The 19,074-nt window shown below is 38.2% G+C and overlaps 1 long non-coding RNA gene across 2 annotated transcripts in view; it reads right to left on the bottom strand.

Annotated features, from left to right (window-relative positions):
• LOC139042013 (uncharacterized) overlaps positions 1-19,074 on the bottom strand; it is a 112,158-nt gene that overhangs the window by 76,182 nt on the left and 16,902 nt on the right. The window lies entirely within an intron of this gene.

Genomic DNA, 19,074 nt, shown 5'->3' with positions numbered 1-19,074 from the left:
TGTTTCTTTAGGATCAAAGCTTTGGCAGGGTGAGGTGGGCATGGGGACAGGTTCCAGTCTGGCCAGAAGCAAAAACTCCACATTTTCCTCAGGAGACATGCAGTCTGAGAAAACGCTTTTGGTTGCTCAGAGTGTACGTGTTTGCATTTATTTTGGAGCACTTTTTGAAATTTCTTGAGTAGAAATGCCTTTACTCTGAAACAGGGCAATTGTGATAGCTGCTAATTCTCTGTCTCTCTGTCTCTGCTTCAGTCTCTGTCTCTGTCTCTCTCTCTCTCTTTCTTTCTCTCTCTTTCTCTCTCTCTGTCTCACACACAGGCGCACACACACACACACACCTCCTCACACACTAGCTAGTATTTACTCTTCGGAGCTTTATTGTCACGGCTTTTGGGTGCATGCACTGAATTGGAAAGAGTCCTTCTGAGGTCCATGTGGAACTCCCTGCCTGAACTCTCTGGAGGAAAGGAAGAGAAAGGCCCTACCGACTTTCGGCAGCTTTCTTTTACCATAAGTCTGGTTAGCGTTACTTCAAATCAAAATGGTAAGTGAAGTATATATGCTCCCAGTATTTAGAGAAAAAGAAGGGGACCTACAGAGACACAGGCCACTTCTGGGCCCTGTGCCTCACTGTATCTCAGGGCAAAGATGGAGCTGCCACTCGACTGCGTCGCATGAGGAACACCCAATTGGGAAGGACAGTCCTGAGCGTTTGGGCCAGATGTTCACGGCATCTTGCACCTTCCCAGGAAATTAATTTTGGGTTAAAGGCAAAGCAGATGACTAGCAAAGACTCCCGTGATGGAAATTGAAGATGTCAGGGAACAAAAAAAGTAGGAAATAAGAGTTCCCTTTGGATGCAGCTCTCTCAGCTGTGTCTGAGTGGAGTGAGGCAGAATCCCACTCCCGACGGCAAACCCACCCCTCAGAGTGATTTGGCTCCGTTTCCTCTGCACCTCCTGAAGTGGCAGTGGACAGGGATTGCTTCCCACCCCAGTCTCCTTTTCTCCCTCCAGATAGAAGACTGTAGGTGCAGCACAGTCTCCTCCACTACACAGTGCACTGGAAGATAAATTCTGTGAGGCAGGGATGGGATGCTATTTCTCTTCCTATCCCTACTTTCCAGCAATGAGACTCTCATGTAGTAGGTACTCAATAAATGTTTGCTTATTGAATGCTCAAACTGAGTGAAGCGTATGTGTGTCGGGTGGTGGCGGGGAATGAACGTATTTGGAGCACCTCCTCTGAGTCAGGGTGCCCGACACAGGACTACACATTCTACAGGAGCTATTTGATTCACTCTTCCCACCAGTCCTACAGGGTAGGTTATCAGAAGTCCTAAGAAAATGGAGGCACATGGAGATTAAAGCCACATTTGAGCTATTGGGGGTTGGTATTTGAATCAAGGTCTGTCCATCTCAAAGCATGAGCTCTTCCATGCCATGATGATGGAGATCCTCACTGATTGCATCCTCTCAGACAATGATACAGGCAGTGCCACACTTACAAGGCGTGAAGCTAGGCAATCCCTTTCATTGTATTGTTTTAGAGAAGGATCCCCAAAGCTCAAATTGTTCCTGCCTGCTGGCTGATAGACCAAATTCATTCTAAGTTTCTTTCTGAAGGAATCCCCGGGACTCAGAATCAGAGTGGAGTAATGTAAAGATCACTGAAATTGACTCCTTGGATGTACTCCCAGAATTTCCTCTAACTGGACATGACACTATGTGAGCCAGGTTGCCTTTCTGAGCTTCAGTTTGTTCAACTGTCAAACAGGAATATGTATCATGGCCTGTGCTGTCATCACAGGGAGTGGTCTTGACTCAAGGATTAAATGAGATGAACTTCATGAAAGAATTTGAAATCTTGCTGGATTGTTTAGGTCAGAGACACTGTCTTTTATCTCTGTAAACCCCAAAACACCTGGGAAAGTGCTCGATAAATTTGTGAAATGCAGGAACTAGTACAACTTCATATTCAAATACAAGGTTTCCATTTTTCTAGATTCAATTTAGACAACTGTTGCCACAATTAGTGGCCTTTTCCTTTCCAGTGGTCGGAGGAGGTGGTAGTAACTTAGAAGACGTTGGTTGTCTGGTATACTTGAGGAGAGGGTTTGAGATATGTGGGTTTGAGGCATATGGAGGTGCCCAGCTTCAGGAAAAACCCTAGAACCTAAGGCTGACATGGAAGTAGCAGGCTTGCCCAAATTCAAGGTCACAAGTGTGCTTGGGCAATAAACATATCGATGATGACCAATGTTGACCAATGACAAAAATACACTCTGAATGTTCTGGACTGCCTAATATTCTCATAGTTCCTGAATGATACTAGAGAGGTGGGGTATTTCTGCTCTTGCTATCCCTTACCAACATTGCAAATGCCTGGATTTTAATTTTCCACTCTCCTGATCAGAGACGATCAAATTAGATTTAGAGGAACAAATGTATGTGCCATTTATTGCACCCTGGCATTACGAATTAAAGTTCATACTTGTTAGAAAAGCAATATATAACTTTTGACCTAGGAATAGGTTATATAACTCATATAAAATGTGTGTAAGAGATTTACCAACACATGAAGAAGCTTTCTAATTAATAAATGTGGCTATCTGAAGCCCTTTGAAAAGCTCTGGTAGAGACAACTCGCATATATCACTCAGAAACTTCTTTAATTCCTGATTATATTCACATTATTGTTTATTATTTCCTAAGAGCTTTATGCATATTAATTAACCTGAGCCAAATAACAACCCCATGAAGGAAATGATAATAGTATTATTTTACAGTTCATGGAACACGAGTGAGAAAGACAAGATAAGAATCCAGCACTTTTGCCTCCTCAAACTTCTGTCCTTAAGAATGGTCCAGAAAAGCTGTGTGTGTTCCCACAGACTAGCAATTATTGATTCTGAATGCGAAACTCACATGACAGGTGTCTTGGCAAACAGGAAATGGATGACAGAGCCTTCTAATAACTGTGTAATTTTAAGAGGCAGATCAAGAAGACATGCTTATTGGATGGGGAACAGATGGCTTTCATCTCCTGCTACCACAGCACGCAGTGAGGAGAATGCAGAGCCACTTGGGTGCTGGAAAACAAATATTTCCTCGCATGTCTAGCACTTAACACTCTCCTGCTTAGGGGAAACAAGTAAACACATCACAATAATTGAACAAGCACATGAGGTTCTATCATCAGATTCCCTTAAAAAGGTTATAAAGAGAGATGATGAAGAAAGAAAAAAAGATATTAGAAGAAACAAAAACAAACACCAGTCATATTATTTTGCTCTTTGTTCCCATTGTCTCATCATAGCTGAATCACCAATTGCATGCAGATATTCACTCTGAAAGACGTGTGGAAGTGTGAAGGGTAACATTTATGGTTCTGTCACTTGGTGATACACAGCAGCTGGGGTCACAGATTCCACAGCCTTTGTGAATATATTGTCAAAATGTTTTGATTGAGGGGAATAAAAATTAACCACTCTTCCTTCAAGCTTTGCCCATCCTAAAATATTTTCCAATAAAATGAAGTAATATATCCATCAAGTCATATGATTTTCAGTCGGTGAACCCCTGTTTCTCCCATCCGTTCTGCACACTTTTCTTTCCTTGACTGTTGCAAAAGCATACCCCCACCCACCCTTCCAGTCCCTAAGCTGAGCAGCATACTCAGCCCCGCCACAGCCCCACTGGGCCTAGGTATTTTCATTCCAACCAGATTGACTGACCTCCTGTCCTCCCATTTTCCTTCCGGGGATACCTGTGGTTTAAGCCAAACACTATGCAGCTCTAACTGCTGAAAACAGAGCCACTGATTAAGACACAGACAGCTGTAACAATTGCATGCAGAGCTCCTGTTCTGAGAGTGACCAACACACCAACACCCCGTGCCCTGACAAACAGCCAGTCCAAACACATTGGAGACTAAACGGAGCTTTGGGGGAAGGCTGGTTAATTGTGTGTTGATTCCAATGGGCAGAGTCAGTGTTTCCATGTGTCATTTACAGAATATCCAAGAGGAATTACAGGAGACGCCAGATGAAAGGCTTGGTATGAGTGATAAATAGGAGCAAGAGAAGCAGAGACTGGTTAGGTTCTATGAACTTGTCAGAAGGTTGCTTGTGCACATTAAAGCCGGGCAACGTGCCCTCCATGGCGAACATAGGCTATCCTTGCTTAGATTCCTGAAGCCCTAACTTCACAGGCTCAACATTTGAATCCAATTACTCAAACAGGGCTTTATTTGACCCATTTTGGTTTCTATTTGTCTACGCAAATTTATTGAGTACCTTCTGTGTGCCAGGCACCAAGTGCCAGAAAAAAGCAATGAACAAGACAGACAAGGCCTCCGCCTTCAACATGGTTTCAGTCCAATTGGTGGAAACAGAAAACTGACAAATAAGCACGGTTACTTTGGGTCATAATAAGTGTTAAAAAAAAATAAAAGAATTAAACAGGAAGAGATGCTAGAGAGTGACTAGCATAATAGAAAGCCCCTTAAATTGGGTGCTCGGGAAAGGCCTCCCATAGTGGAAAGTGGAGGAAAATGTGGCTAAGACGTTAAAGATGAGATGGTGCCAGTCGCAGGAAGATCTGAGGGAGACTGGAGGGTCACAGAGAGCATTTGGAGGGAGAGGGAGCACCACCCGAGGCAGTCCTGAGGCAGGACCTTAGGATCTGTATGGCTGAAAGGAGGCTGTGTGGCTGGAGCCACGTGAAGAGGGTAGAGAGTGGACCAGAGGAAGCTGGGGAGGCAACAGAAGCTACATTGTGTAGGGCTGCAGGCCACAGTAAATAATTAAGATTTTATTCTAAACGCAATAGGAAACTTCTGAACAGTATGGCCACAAAAATCCACATTCTTCACTTCCACTCAGTCGTCCATTCTCCTAAATTTGCATTTGACAGTTTGATAGCTAGATTAGGGATTCAAATCCTAATCTCTGGCCAGTACTAAATTGAGTTATAAGCATATACGATTGAACTATAAGTATATAGGATTGCAAATCACTCACTAATGGCTCTTGATATGAAGTTTTTTATGGCGAGGATCTATTCTTCTCTCATTTGGTATATCTGACCTAATAACTTCTTATAATTTGCCATTCTACTTTGACAGAAAATAGGCATTAGTTCAAATTTCTGGAGACAGATTTTAACTTTGTCTTTAATCCCTGATGAGAAGGCTTAAAGGGTGTCTTGCTGATAAAGGGGCAGGTAATCCTTCTCTTGGTTCACTGTTAGGTCCAAATAGTTTTATGTGAGAGAAACAAACTGAGATTCCAACCCAAACTCTCCAGTGTTAATAAGAAACTGTGTGTTAAGTACAGCAATGGATCTGCAACTACATACTGAACAATGTCAGAGACTCAAACCTGGAACTGGTTTTCCCCAAAATGTACATTGAACAGTTTCCGCTATGCAATTTTACAGGAGTATCTGTAATCTGACATTTCCTGGGCATCTGTGTTCATGAATATTCAGATAGAGGGAGTGCTGGATACTTTATTGAATGATGACATCTGGCATTCCTAGATTAAGTGATGCTTTTAGTCCCAGGAGAAATAAAATAGATTACTACTAAGAATATTGGCTTTTATATAGAGTTCACTTATTAATGAAAAATTTTATTCTCTGTCAGTCCAACAAGTTTTTTCTAGGTAATAACTTTGTGCAAGACGTTGTGCTAAGGTCTAGAGAAACATGAGGTTTCATATTTACCACATTGTACTTGATTTTAACCATTTTTTAAGGAAGTTTTCTTGGTTTTTAAGCCCTAAGTACTATTCAAAATATTGAGTCTATGTGTATCTCTGAGAAATTTGATGATCTTATTTGATAGGCTGCAAAAAAATACTTTAATAAAAATCTGAAACTCTTGGATCTAGGTGTTAAATTGGCCCTAAGAAAATTTCTGGAAATACACGGGTTCACAGAGAACTATAGATCCCAGCTCAGGGCTATTTGGCCAAGGACCCTCAAGGATTGTCAATGTGTGTGAAAATCTTTTACACGTCTTGTCTCTCCATTTCTAAGACACAACGAGCATGGGTGTGGATTGTAGGTAAGGCATGTTTACATTTCCTAAGCCCATGTTTCTCATTGCAAACTATCCAGCTCATGCCAGGCTGTTGGTGTCATAGGAATCCTTAGCCTTTGACATTCCACGCTTTAACGTGTAGTGATTGTATATTTCCCCAATATTCGTACCTTACTGCTCCTTGGAGAACACAGGTTCTCTGCGTTGATGCTTCATTTCTTCACTAGCAGCCCCCACCTTCATCCTGAATACATGAGCCACATCAGTTCAGGTCTTAATGATCACGGTACCTGCTGTACATAAGTCTTTTCTCTAAAAATACCAAATCGTCCAGAACTGATAGCTTTCATGGAAAGTCCATTACTTTGTTACTTCTGGCAGGCACACGTGTTTTTCTTTGGCCGGCCAGACTAGTGGCATTTCCAGCAGCATGGATAACTGGCGACCCTGCGTACTTCCTTCTCTTAGGCCTGTCAAAGACTTGTCTGACACAGGTAAACTGGACATGACTATATAAACATACCAGGGCTTTCAGTGTTGCCTCTAAATTGTCACACCCTGCCAGAAAGTCTCCCTAGCATGTCAGTAACTGGTTAAAACTTTCTGAGACCAGCACAGTGCTTCACCACAAGATAAGGTTTCTGCAAGCAGAACTTTGTCTTCAAGGTCTATGTTTTGCTTAAAACGTAAGCTCCAAAGGCTTCAGGTCAAATTCTGTTGCCATTTATTTCCCCTTGCCATTTAGAGTTGGACAGTCCCCCATGGTCCCTTTCTGGAACCTTGGACCCATTACTTTCCAGTTGCGTTTCTGCCCTTTTCACTTCTCAGCCTTAAGTGTGTTTATAGTGATCCATACACTGCCTTTCTCTTCCAGAACACTTTTGAATAAAATTATAGCGATCCAAGCTGCTTTTTCATTTCCCGTTCCATGGTATTAGTGAGAGGGAGAGTGACTTCTATCCTGCCTGAACATCCTCCATACTCTTGCACAGAACTGCCCTCAGAGGACATTGGTGTTCCACTTTCTGCTGAAGCTGATTGACAAAGCATGGGAAATTCAGAAATCTGCTCTGTAAAATATTCCTACGGTACGTGCTGTGCTCTCTTCTAATTTCCATCATGCTAAGTAGCCCATTTGAAATACATCTTCATTTTCCTCTAGGCTAAAACTCTCCTAAAGGAGTAGTGATTACAGTTTTCACTCAGCACTGTGCCTCTTGCACTTAGTATACTCTCAATATGTATCTGTTGAATTGAATTTAAAAGCAGCTTCATAAACTCATTAGATTTAATTCAGTCTTTTAACACAGTCTGAATAATTGGTGGCTCATCTCTTTAAAAAGTTTCTATTTGGGGGTACTCCTTGTATTTTTCAAGACTGAAACTTTTAAAAATAGGAAAAGTGAAGAATTCCATCCACAGCCAAAGTAGTTGAAGGGTTTTAATTCCAAGGTAAAAATGTACATTGCCTCCTCGTATCCTGAGTATAGATCTATGTTTGGCATTTCTGGATAAGCTTGCTTCTAAAAGATCACCTAGGGGGCCGGCCCCATGGCCAAGTGGTTAAGTTCACGTGCTCTGTTTCAACAGCCTAGGGTTCACCAGTTTGGATCCAGGGTACGGACCTAGCACCGCTCATCAAGCCATGCTGTGGTGGTGTCCCGCATAGCACACCTAGAAGGACCAATAAGTACGTACTGGGCGGCTTTGGGGAGAAGGAAAAAAAAGAGGAAAATTGGCAGTAGATGTTAGCTAAGGGGCCAATCTTTAACAAAAAATGTAAAAAATTTAAAAACATTAAAAGACTACCTAGGATAATGAAGGAAACGTTTCTATCTATCCTTACTTAAAATAAAACCTCTGGGCTTAACGGAACACAAGATGTCTCCCTTGCACGAGATATAATGCAGCTGTGATAGATGCTCTGATGGGTTTTTATCAAAAAATGCCCCAGTCTCTTTCTCATTCCCTGAAGCTCTGGGTAGCTGCCAATTCATTCAGAATCTGTGGACATCTGGTAAAGCTCTGGTTTGATTGCCTTAGGCTGGATAGAAGTAGGCCCAGGCATTCCTCTTCTCAGCATAGTTTCTCTATCGCTACCTTGAAGTTTATCCACTCTGTAAGTTCAATCACCTTGAAAATTACCCTCTAGTTTTCCATCATTCCTACTACCTTAGCTAGTCAGTTTCTTAGCTATTTGGATTTTGTGTGGAATATTTATTAAATTAAATCACACCAATGGGTCTCGCTATCCATGAACTATAAATACATTTGTAGTCAATCATCTGACTAAATTCTTTCCTGAGAGGAAAACAGTCAAAAAGCTATCTTCCAGGAGTTTCCAAATTGTGAAAATGCAGATCTTGTCAGCATTCCATGATATTTACTTAATAGGATTCTGTCTGTCCTTGAATGGGATGAAGAGCCCTAGAGAAAAGTGTTAGTCCCTAGTTACCAAAACGTTGTCTAACTTCAGGGCCTTTTTTTTTTTTTTTGGCAAGACTAAGCTTAAGCAGAGGTAATTATGGAGTTAATCATATTTCAAGTCATATAGAATTTTTAAGCCTACATTTGTATATAACAGACAATGCTTTGTTAATAAGAGATTGTTGACCATACCAGTTGTTAGTGGAAGTTTCTTCACAGATAAGTGGACTGCCCCAGGTAGATGACAATTTATTGACCCAGTTTGTTTATCCTCAATAAGAGAAAGGTTTAGTGTTTTCTTATGTTTTATCTGTGGACAACTTTCAAACACTTAAAATGGGCTGTGAACATGTCTAACACAACACCTTACAACTTAAAAACTGAAAAAAAGTGTGAAAATTTATTAATGGGGACAAAACTCAAGTGAAGATTTTAAAAGAAGAAAATGAGGCATAAAATTATAAAACTGTAAAAACATTTTACAAGCAGACATATCACTACCTAAATACCATCCATCTACACATACTTCCCATAGAAGCTCCTGCAGGCCTTTGTGAAGGAATAGAACAAGCTTTATGCTATAGAAACACAAGAGACAAAGCGGGTGATGATGGTACAGGATACCAGCTGGAGGTCTGAAAAGTGTATGAACTTCTCAGAACTTTCTTTAAAATGAGGCTCTCAGAACAACAGAAAACTATACAGCTTCCCGATATCCCCAGTGGTTCACAGTGGGTTCTCACTTTCACAGTGGCCTGATACTGGTCACATTGAGAAGAAGCCCTAGCTTGAGAAGTGATATCGTAGAAGTAGAAAGGTACCACTTAGCAGCATGTTACATTGTCTTATTCTTTTATTATATGGTGTGTTATTATTCCTGTGTTATTGCGGCGTCATCAACTAGAATATGTAGCTTGTGTGGAGGGATTTTTTAAAGCAAAAAATGAAATATATTATCTCATATAACCAAACACTAAAGCCAGAGGTTTGAATTTTATCAATCTATCTCTCCTCCACCTTTTATTTTCTCCTTTTCTCTCTTTGTTTCTTTCCTGCATGCCAGTCTTGTTCTCTTGGGCTAGCTCTAAACATGACTGCTGCAGCTATCAGGCTCACATCTCAGCTTTGACACCAGAACAGAACTGAATCAAATATAAATTTTTGTATTTGTAATAAAAATGCAACACTATACTCGACTGTCCCCCAACAGTGATTGCATTTTGAAAGACTTTAGTCCACAGATGAAATGTCAACATGGAAATATTGAGTATTTAAAAATATATAAGGAAGAGATCTTCTCCATCAATATGTCCAAATAAAATATGCATTTCAGGAATGATATAGCAATAAGGCAAATAAAATCTCATATACTTCAGGTGGGAATGTAAAGTGGTACAATCACTTTGGATAACAGGTTTGCAGTTCCTTAAAAAATTAAACATACATCTACCATATAATCCATCTTTTCCAGTCTTAGGTATTTATCCAAGAGAAATGAAAGCATGTATTCATAGAAATATATGTGCACAAATACTCATAGAAATGTTATATGTAACAGCTCAAAACAAGCAACAACCCAAATGTCCATCAACAGGTGAATGCATGAACAAATTGTGGTACATCCATACAATGGAATACTACTAAACAATAAAAAGGAATGAACCGTTGATATATACCTCAACATAGATGATTTCAAAATCATATACTCAGTGAAGGAAATCATACAGAAAGGAATAGATATTGTATGATTCTTCTTACTTAAAAGTATAGAAAGTAAACTAATCTACAGTGACAGAAAGCAGATCAAGGATTAGCTGGAGGAGCTGGGGCGGAGTGAGGAAGAATAGGAGGGAGAAATTATAAAGGGACACAAGAAAATACTTGATAGTGATTGATATGTTCATTATCTTGACTGTAGTGATGGTTCACTTATATTTAAAAACATTTCAAATCATACATTTTAAATATACACATTTTAGTGTAGGTCAATTAAACCAAAATAAAACTGTTAAAAATTTTGTGAAATTCAACTAAAGTAATGCTTAAGGAAAAAATTATAGTAATAAATGCTTATATTAGAAATGAAGAAAGATCCCAAATCAATAACCAATGCTTTCACTATAAGAAACTAGAAACAAGAAGAACAAATAAAACCCAAAGCATGTAGCAGAAAGGCCATAATTAAGAAAAGAACAAATTAATGAAATTGAAAAGATAAAAACAATAAGGTTGATGAAACCAAAAGCTTTCTCTTTGAAAATACCAAGAAAATTAACAAACCTCTCGCTAGACTGGTCAAAGAAAAAACAAAGAAGACATAAATGTCTAATTATTAAGATAATTGAACTAGAGGTTAAAAGCCTTCCCCAAAATCTCCAAGCCCAGATGCCTTTACAATAGAGCTTTATTAAGTATATTTGTAAGAAATAATACAAATTCTACAAAAATTCCTCAAAAAAAATGGAAGAGGAAGGAACACTTCCTAACTCATTTCGTAAGTCAACATTACTCTGATATCAAAACTAGACAAAGACGTTTCAAAAAAAAGAAAACTACAGATCAATATCCTCCATGGGGTGGATGTAAAAATCTTTGACAAAGCTTTAATCAATGGAATCTCATAATATATAAAATTAGTATGTCATGATTAAAATGGTTTCCTCTCAGGAATTCAAGGTTGGTTCAATATTCAAAAACTAATCAATATGATTCGCTGTATCAACAGACCAAAAAGAAGAAAACAAGGAATTATCACCCTTGATGCAGAAAAATTTTGTCAAAATTCAATATCTTTATTAATAAAAATTCTCAGCAATCTAGGAATGGAAGAGAATATCCTTAAAATAATAAGGGTTCTCTATGGAAAACCTTCAGCTAACATCATGCTTAATGATAAAAGCCTGAATGCTTTTTCTCTAAGATCAGGAACAGGACAAGGATATCTGCTCTCATCACTTGCATTCAACATTGTACTGTAGGTTCTAAATCAGGGTTCCTCAACACCAGCACTACTGACATTTTGGGCCTCAGAGCTCTTTGTTGGCTATGCTGGGCATTGTAAGATGTTTAGCAGCATCCTTTGCCTCTTCCCCAATACATGCCAGTAGCATGTTCTCCAGTTGTGTGACTGTCTCCAGGCATTGCCAAATGTTATCTGAAGCAGGGAAAATATTCCCCCCATTTGAGAATCACTGTTCAAGACTATGTATATGGCCAAGAAGGAAAGAAAGAAAGAGAAAGAAAACAAGTTGGAAAGAAAGAAGCAAAATTATCTTTATTAGCAGCCAGCACAATTGTCTATGAAGAAAACCCCAAGAAATCTCTAAAAAGGGGGTACAAGATACAGCAAGTGAGCTTAGCAAAGTTGTAGAATACAAAGTCAATATACAAAATCAATTTTATTTCTATACACTAGCAATAAATAATTTAAAAGTGATATTTAAAATTACCATCACAATAGCATAAAACCCTGAAATACTTAATGATAAATTTAACAGGATATGTGCAAGACCTATACATTGGAAACTACAACACATTATGAAGAGAAAGTTAAACAGATCTGAATAAATGGAGACATAAACCATTTTCACGTACTGGAAGACTCAATATTAAGCTGTCAGTTCTTTGACTTCAAGACGGCTGTGTAGAAAGACCCTGAACTCACCTCCTCCCACAGATACAACAAATTTACTGCTACATATGGAAGAATTTTCCCCTAAAAAGGACCTGGGAACTGGATGAACATCGCCTCTACAACAAAAGATAAAGAAGATGCATTGTGAAGGGTAGGAGAGGCAGGATTTGGTCTTGATTGGGACCCCACCCCAGGCATAGTGTCCCACAGATAAGAAAGGATCCCCAAAATACAGAACTTTCCCCCAAGGAGTGAAGGGACTGTGCCACACATCAGGCATTTCAACCCTTGGGTCCAGCACCAGAAAGACAAGCCCCTAAAATGCCTCATTTTGAAAATCAACAGGAATTAAGTCCCAGAGAAACAGAACTGTGAGGAATGAAAGACTCACTCTCTAAGGCTCATGCACAGACCCACTTGCTAACTCTAAGAGGTTGCTGGAGAATCAGAAACCTGCAGTGAATTTCTCCAAGGATGGAAAGACTGCCACAAAAATGACGGGCACCATTTTTGGTGTCCTCCCTCTAGCCTGCTAGCACCAGTGAGCATGCTCCGGATCCCACCCAACCAGCACAGTAGCTGAGAATCCACTCTTAAAGGGCTGGCATGCAGACCCACTCGCCCTGAGATGCAGTGCAAAAGCAACAGTTTGAAAGGTGCCTAGACCATAAGTGAAGGAGACCCACTTACTAATCTTAAAGTGGCAACTGAAGAGGCAAGAACCTGTAGTGACTTTCTCCAGGAACAGAAACCCTGGAAGGCATCATTTTTGCAATCTCATTCTAACTTGTGGGTGACAGAGCTGGTGGGTGCCATTTTTGATGCTCTCCCTCTAGCCTGCTGTCACCTGTAGGTATGCTCTGTGCCCTGCCCACTCTGAACAGCAGCTGTGTTAAAACTGGGACAATCGAGCACCCCGAGCCTCCCCCACCTCACTGCAGCAGCTGCACCACAGCAAGGCCAGGCAAGCACACCATGCCCCACCCTTCTTGAGCAGCAGCTACACCATGGCAGGGCAAACACCCTGAGCCCCACCCACCCTGCACAATAGTCTCATTGCAACTGGTCTGGGTAAATGTCTTGTGCCAAGCCCACTCTGCATAGCAGCCACAACATAAATAGGATGAGGACCTCATGCACAGCTCACTTTATGTGGCAGCCTTGCCACAACTGCACCAGTTTTGAGCATGGTGCCCTGCCCTCATTGCACAGCAGCCACAGCCCTATCATAGCTGGCTGAGGCATGAAATCTGCATGAGGGATGCCCCTTCAGCACCTGGCTATGGAAGCCAGGGGAGATTGCATTTATGGGCCCCATGAATCATCTGCTACACAAGATTCCTCCTTTAAGACTAAGAGAGATAGCTGTTTTGCCTAATAAGTAGACAAAGACAGAGAGTCAGGCAAAATCAGGAGACAGAGGAATACGTTCCAAATCAAAGAATAAGACAAATCTCCAGAAAAAGACCTTAATGAAATATAGATAAGCAACCTACCCAACAAAGAGTGCAAAGTAATGGTCATAAAGATGTTCACTGATCTTGGGAGGAGAATAGATGTACACAGAGAGAATTCTAACAAAGAGATAGAAAATATAAGTACCAATCAGAAGTTATAACTGAACTGAAAAACACACTAGAGGGGATAGCAGAATGGTTGAAGTAGAAGCATGAATCAATGAACTGGAAGACAGAGCAATGGATCTCACACAGACAGGGCAGCAAAATGGAAAAAGAATTTTAAAAAGTGAGGATGCTTTAGGGGCCTCTGGGAAAATATCAAGCATACTAACATTTGCATTATAGCAGTCCCAGCAGGAAAAGAGACAGAGAAAGGGCCAGAAAAAGTATTTGAAGAAATAATGGCTGAAAATTTCCCTAATCTGGAAAAGGAAACACACATCTAGTTCCAAGAAGCACAGAGAGTTTCAAATAAGATGAACCCAAAGAGAACCACACCAAGACACATTATAATCAAAGTGGTAAAAGTTAAGGATAATGAGAAAATCTTAAAAGCAGCTAGAGAAAAAGAACTTATTACATATAAACCCCATAAGGCTATCAACATATTTTTCAGTAGAAACTTTACAGGCCAGAAGAGAGGGGCATGATATATTCAAAGTGCTGAAAGGAAAAAATTTCCAACCAATAATTCTCTACCCAGCAAGGTTATCATTCAGAATTGAAGGGGAGTTAAAGAGTTTCCCAGATAAGCAAAAGTTAAAGGAGTTCATCACCACTAAATTGGCCTTACAAGAAATGTTAAAGGGACTTCTCTATGCCTAAAAGAAAAGACACTAATTAATAACAGGAAAACATACAAAAGCAATAATCTCACTGGAGAAGGCAAATTTATAGTAAAGGTCATGAATCAATCACTTACAAAGCAAGTATGAAGGTCAAAAGACAAAAGTAGCAAAATTAACTAAATTATAGTAATTAGTTAAGGGATTCATAAAACAAAAAGATGTAAAATATGTCATCAAAAATATAAAATGTGTATGGGGAGAAGTAAAATTGTTAAGCTTTGGAATGTATTCAAATTTAAGTTGCTATCAACTTAAAAGAAACTGTTATACACATAGGAAGTTATATGTGAACCTCAAGTAAATACAAATAAAAACTTATGGCAAATAAACAAAAGAAAATGAGAAAGGAATCTAAACCCAACGCCAGAGAAAGCCATCAAACCACAAGGGAAGACAGAAAGAGAAGAAGAAAGGAATAAAGAACTACAAAAATAGCCAAAAAGCAATTAACAAAATGGCAATAAATATATACCTATCAATAATTACTTCAAATGTAAATGGACTAAATTTGCCAATCAAAGGACAAAGAATGGCTGAACGGATAAAAAAACAAGATTCATCTTTATGCTGCTTACAAGAGACTCACTTTAGAAGTAAGGACAGACACAGACTGAATGTGAAAGGATGGAAAAAAATATTCCATGCAAATGGAAATGAAAAGAAAGCTGGAGCAGCTATACTCATATCAGAAAAAAACAGACTTTAAAACAAAGACAATAATAAGAGACAAAGAAGGCACTACCTAATGATAAAGGAGTCAATCTAGCAAGAAGATATAACATTTATAAATATGTATGAACTCAACACAGGATCACCAAAATATTTGAAACAAACATTAATGAACTTATGGGAAGAAATTGAAAATAATACAATAATAGTAGGGGACTTTAACACCCCTACATATAGCAATGAATAGATCATCCAGACAAAAGATCAATAAGGAAATATTGGCCTTAAATGACACATTAGACCAGATGGACTTAATAAATATATACAGAATAGTCCACCCCCAAACAGCAGAATACACATTCTTTTCAAGAGCACATGGAACATTCTCAGAGATAGATCACATGTTAGGCCACATAACAAGTCTCAAAGAATTTAAGAAGATTGATATTATATCCAACATCTTTTCTGACCACAATGGTGTGAAATTAAAATTCAATCACAAGAAGGAAACTGGAAAACATCCAAACATGTGGAGACTAAACAACACCATACTAAATAACCAATAAGTCAATGAAGAAATCAAAGAAATAAAAAATACCTTGAGACAAATGAAAATGGAAATATTATGTTCCAAAATCTATGAGACACAGTGAAAGCAGTTCTAAGAGGAAAGTTGGTAGTGATACAGGTCTGCCTCAAGAAATAAGAAAAATCTCAAATAAACAAAATCTAACTTTATGCCTAACTTTACCACTAAAGGAACTAGAAAAACAAAAACAAAACCCAGAGTTAGTAAAAAAGAGGAATAATAAAGATCAGAGTGGAAATAATGATGCCCACTCTCACCTTGTAATTCAACATAATATTGAAAGTCCTAGCCACAGCAATTAGGCAAGAAAAAGAACTAAATGCCATTCAAATTGGAAAGAAAGAAGTACAACTGTCACTATTTGCAAATGACGATACTATATGTAGAAAATCCTAAAAACTATTAGAACTAACAAATGAGTTTAGTAAAGTTACAGGATACAAAAGTAATATACCAAAATCGGTTGTGTTTCTGTACATCAATAACAAAATATCAGAAGAGAAATAAGAAAACAATTCCATTTACAATTGCATCAAAAAGAATAAAATACCTAGGAATAAATTTAACCAAGGAGGTGAAAGACCTGTGCTCTGAAAACTATAAGACATTGATGAAAGAAATTGAAGATAACACAAATAAATGGAAAGATATCCTGTATTAGTGGATTGGAAGGATTAGTATTGTTAAAATGTCCATATCATCCAGGGAAATCTACAGATTCAATGCAATCCTTGTCAAAATACCAATGGCATTTTTCACAGACTTAGAAAAAATAATTCTAAAATCTGTATGGAACCACAAAAGATCCAGAATAGCCAAAGCAATCTTGAGAAAGAAGAACAAAGCTGGAGGTATCACACTCCCTGATTTCTAAGTATACTACAAAGCTATAGTAATCAAAACAGTATGGTACTTGCACAAGAACAGATACGTAGATCAGTAGAACAGAATAGAGACCCCAGAAATAAACCCACGTGTATATAGACAATTAATTTATGACAAAGGAGGCAAGAATGTACAATGAGGAAGATAGTCTCGTCAATAAATAGTGTTGGGAAAACTGGATAGCTACATCCAAAAGAATGAAACTAGACCACTTCTTACACTATATACAAAAATAAACTCAAAATGGATTAAAGGCTTAATTGTAAGACCTGATACCGTAAAACTCCTAAAAGAAAACGTAGGTAGCAAACTCTTTGACATAGGTCTCAGAAATATTTTTTTTTTGGATCTCTTCCCTCAGCAAGAGCAGCAAAAGCAAAAATAAACAAATGAGACTACATCAAACTAAAACTCTTTTGCACAGGGAAGGAAACCAAGAAAATGAAAGGACAAGCTACTGAATGGGAGAAGATATTTGCAAATGATATATCCAATAAGGGGATAATATCCAAAATATATAAAGATCTCATACAACTCAATATCAAAAAAACAAATAATCTGATTAAGAAATGGGCAGAGGATATGAATAAAAATTTTTCCAAAGAAGACATACAGATGACCAACAGGTACGTGAAAAGATGCTCAACATCACTAATCATCAGAGAAATGTGAATCAAAACCACAATATCACCTAACATCTGTCATAATGGCTATTATAAAAAAGACAAAAATCATCCCATTTGCAGCAACGTGGGTAGAACTTCAGGGTATTATGTTAAGCAAGATAAGCCAGATAAAGAAAGACAAACATCATATGAATTCACTCATACGCGGAAGATAAGCAAACACATGGACAGAGACCAGACTAATAGTTACCAGAGGGGAAGGGGCTCGGGGGTGGGCATAAGGGGTAAAGGGGCACATATATATGGTGACGGACAAATAACAACAGACAACTGAAATTTCATAATGTTATAAATTCTTATGATCTCAATAAGAAAAAGACAAGAAATAAGTTTTGGCGAGGATGTGGAGAAAAGGAAACCCTTGTGCACTGTTGGTGGGAATGTAAATTGGTACAGCCACTATGGGAAACAGCGTGGAGGTTCCTCAAAAAATTAAAAATAGAACTACTATGCCATGCAGCAATTCCACTTCTGGGTACATATCTGAAGAAAAAGAAAATACTTATCCAAAAAGATATATGCACTCTTATGTTCATTGCAGCATTATTTACAATAGCCAAGATATGGAAACAACCTAACAGACTATCAATAGGTGAATGGATAAAGAAGAGGTGGTATAGATATATGCAATAGAATATTATTCAGCCATAAAAAAGAATAAAATCTTGCCATTTACAACATGGATGGATCTAGAGGGTATTAGCTAAGTGAAATAAATCAGACAGAGAAAGACAAATGCAAAGCATAATTTCACTTATTTGTGGAACCTAAAAAAACAAAACAAATGAACAAACAAAACAAAACACAAATAGACTCATAGATACAAAGAACAAACTGGTAGTTGCCAGAGGTGGGGGAATGGGCAAAATAGGTGAAGAGGATTAAGAGATACAAACTTCCAGTCATAAAATAAATAAGTCACGGAGATGTAACATACAGCTTAGGGAATATAGTCAATAGCATTAGAATAACTTTGGTGACAGACTGTGACTAGACTTATTGTGGTGATCATTTGGTAATGTATAAAAATATCAAATCACTACACTGTACACCTGAAACTAATATAATATAGTATATCAATTATGCTTCAATTAAAAGAAAAAAAAGGTCAATTCTTCCCAAATTGATCTATAGCATCAATGCAAACCCAGTCAAAATAGCTTTTTGTTGTAGAAATTGAAATGCTAATTCTAGAATTTATACGGAAATTCAAAGGACCTAAAATAACACTCCAAAAAAAGCTGAAATAGAAAAATCAAGTTGGAGGACTTCCACTACCTTTTTTCAAGCCTATAAGTCTATATTAATCAAGATAGAATGATTGGCTAAAAGATATATAGATCAATGGGATAGAACTGAGAGTCTGGAAACAGATAGACACATATTTGGTCAATGTTCGATGACAAAGGTGCCAAGGTATTTCAAAGGAGAAAGGATATTTTTATCAAGAAAGGGTACTGGAACAATTAGATATTCACAATTAAAAGGATGAATCTTGACACTTAGCTTCACCATATAGAAAAATTAACTCAAAATGGTTGTAGACCTAAATGTAAGTGTTAAAACTAAAACTCTTCTGGAAGAACATATATGAAAATCTTTGAGACCTTCAGCTAAACAAAGATATCCTAAATTGGACAAAAAAAACCCCCATACAAACGAGAAAAAAACAATTGATACACTGGAGTCCATCAAAATTAAAAAGCTTTACTCAAAAAACAGTATTAAGAAAATGAAAAGGCAGGCCACAGATTAGAGGAAAATATTGCCAAAAGATGTATCTGACAAAGAACCTATACAAAATACATGAAGAACATTTACATCTCAA

Source organism: Equus asinus, chromosome 25 (genome assembly GCF_041296235.1).
Source record: "Equus asinus isolate D_3611 breed Donkey chromosome 25, EquAss-T2T_v2, whole genome shotgun sequence".
Taxonomy (NCBI): domain Eukaryota; kingdom Metazoa; phylum Chordata; class Mammalia; order Perissodactyla; family Equidae; genus Equus; species Equus asinus.
This window is presented reverse-complemented; position numbering and strand designations above follow the sequence as displayed.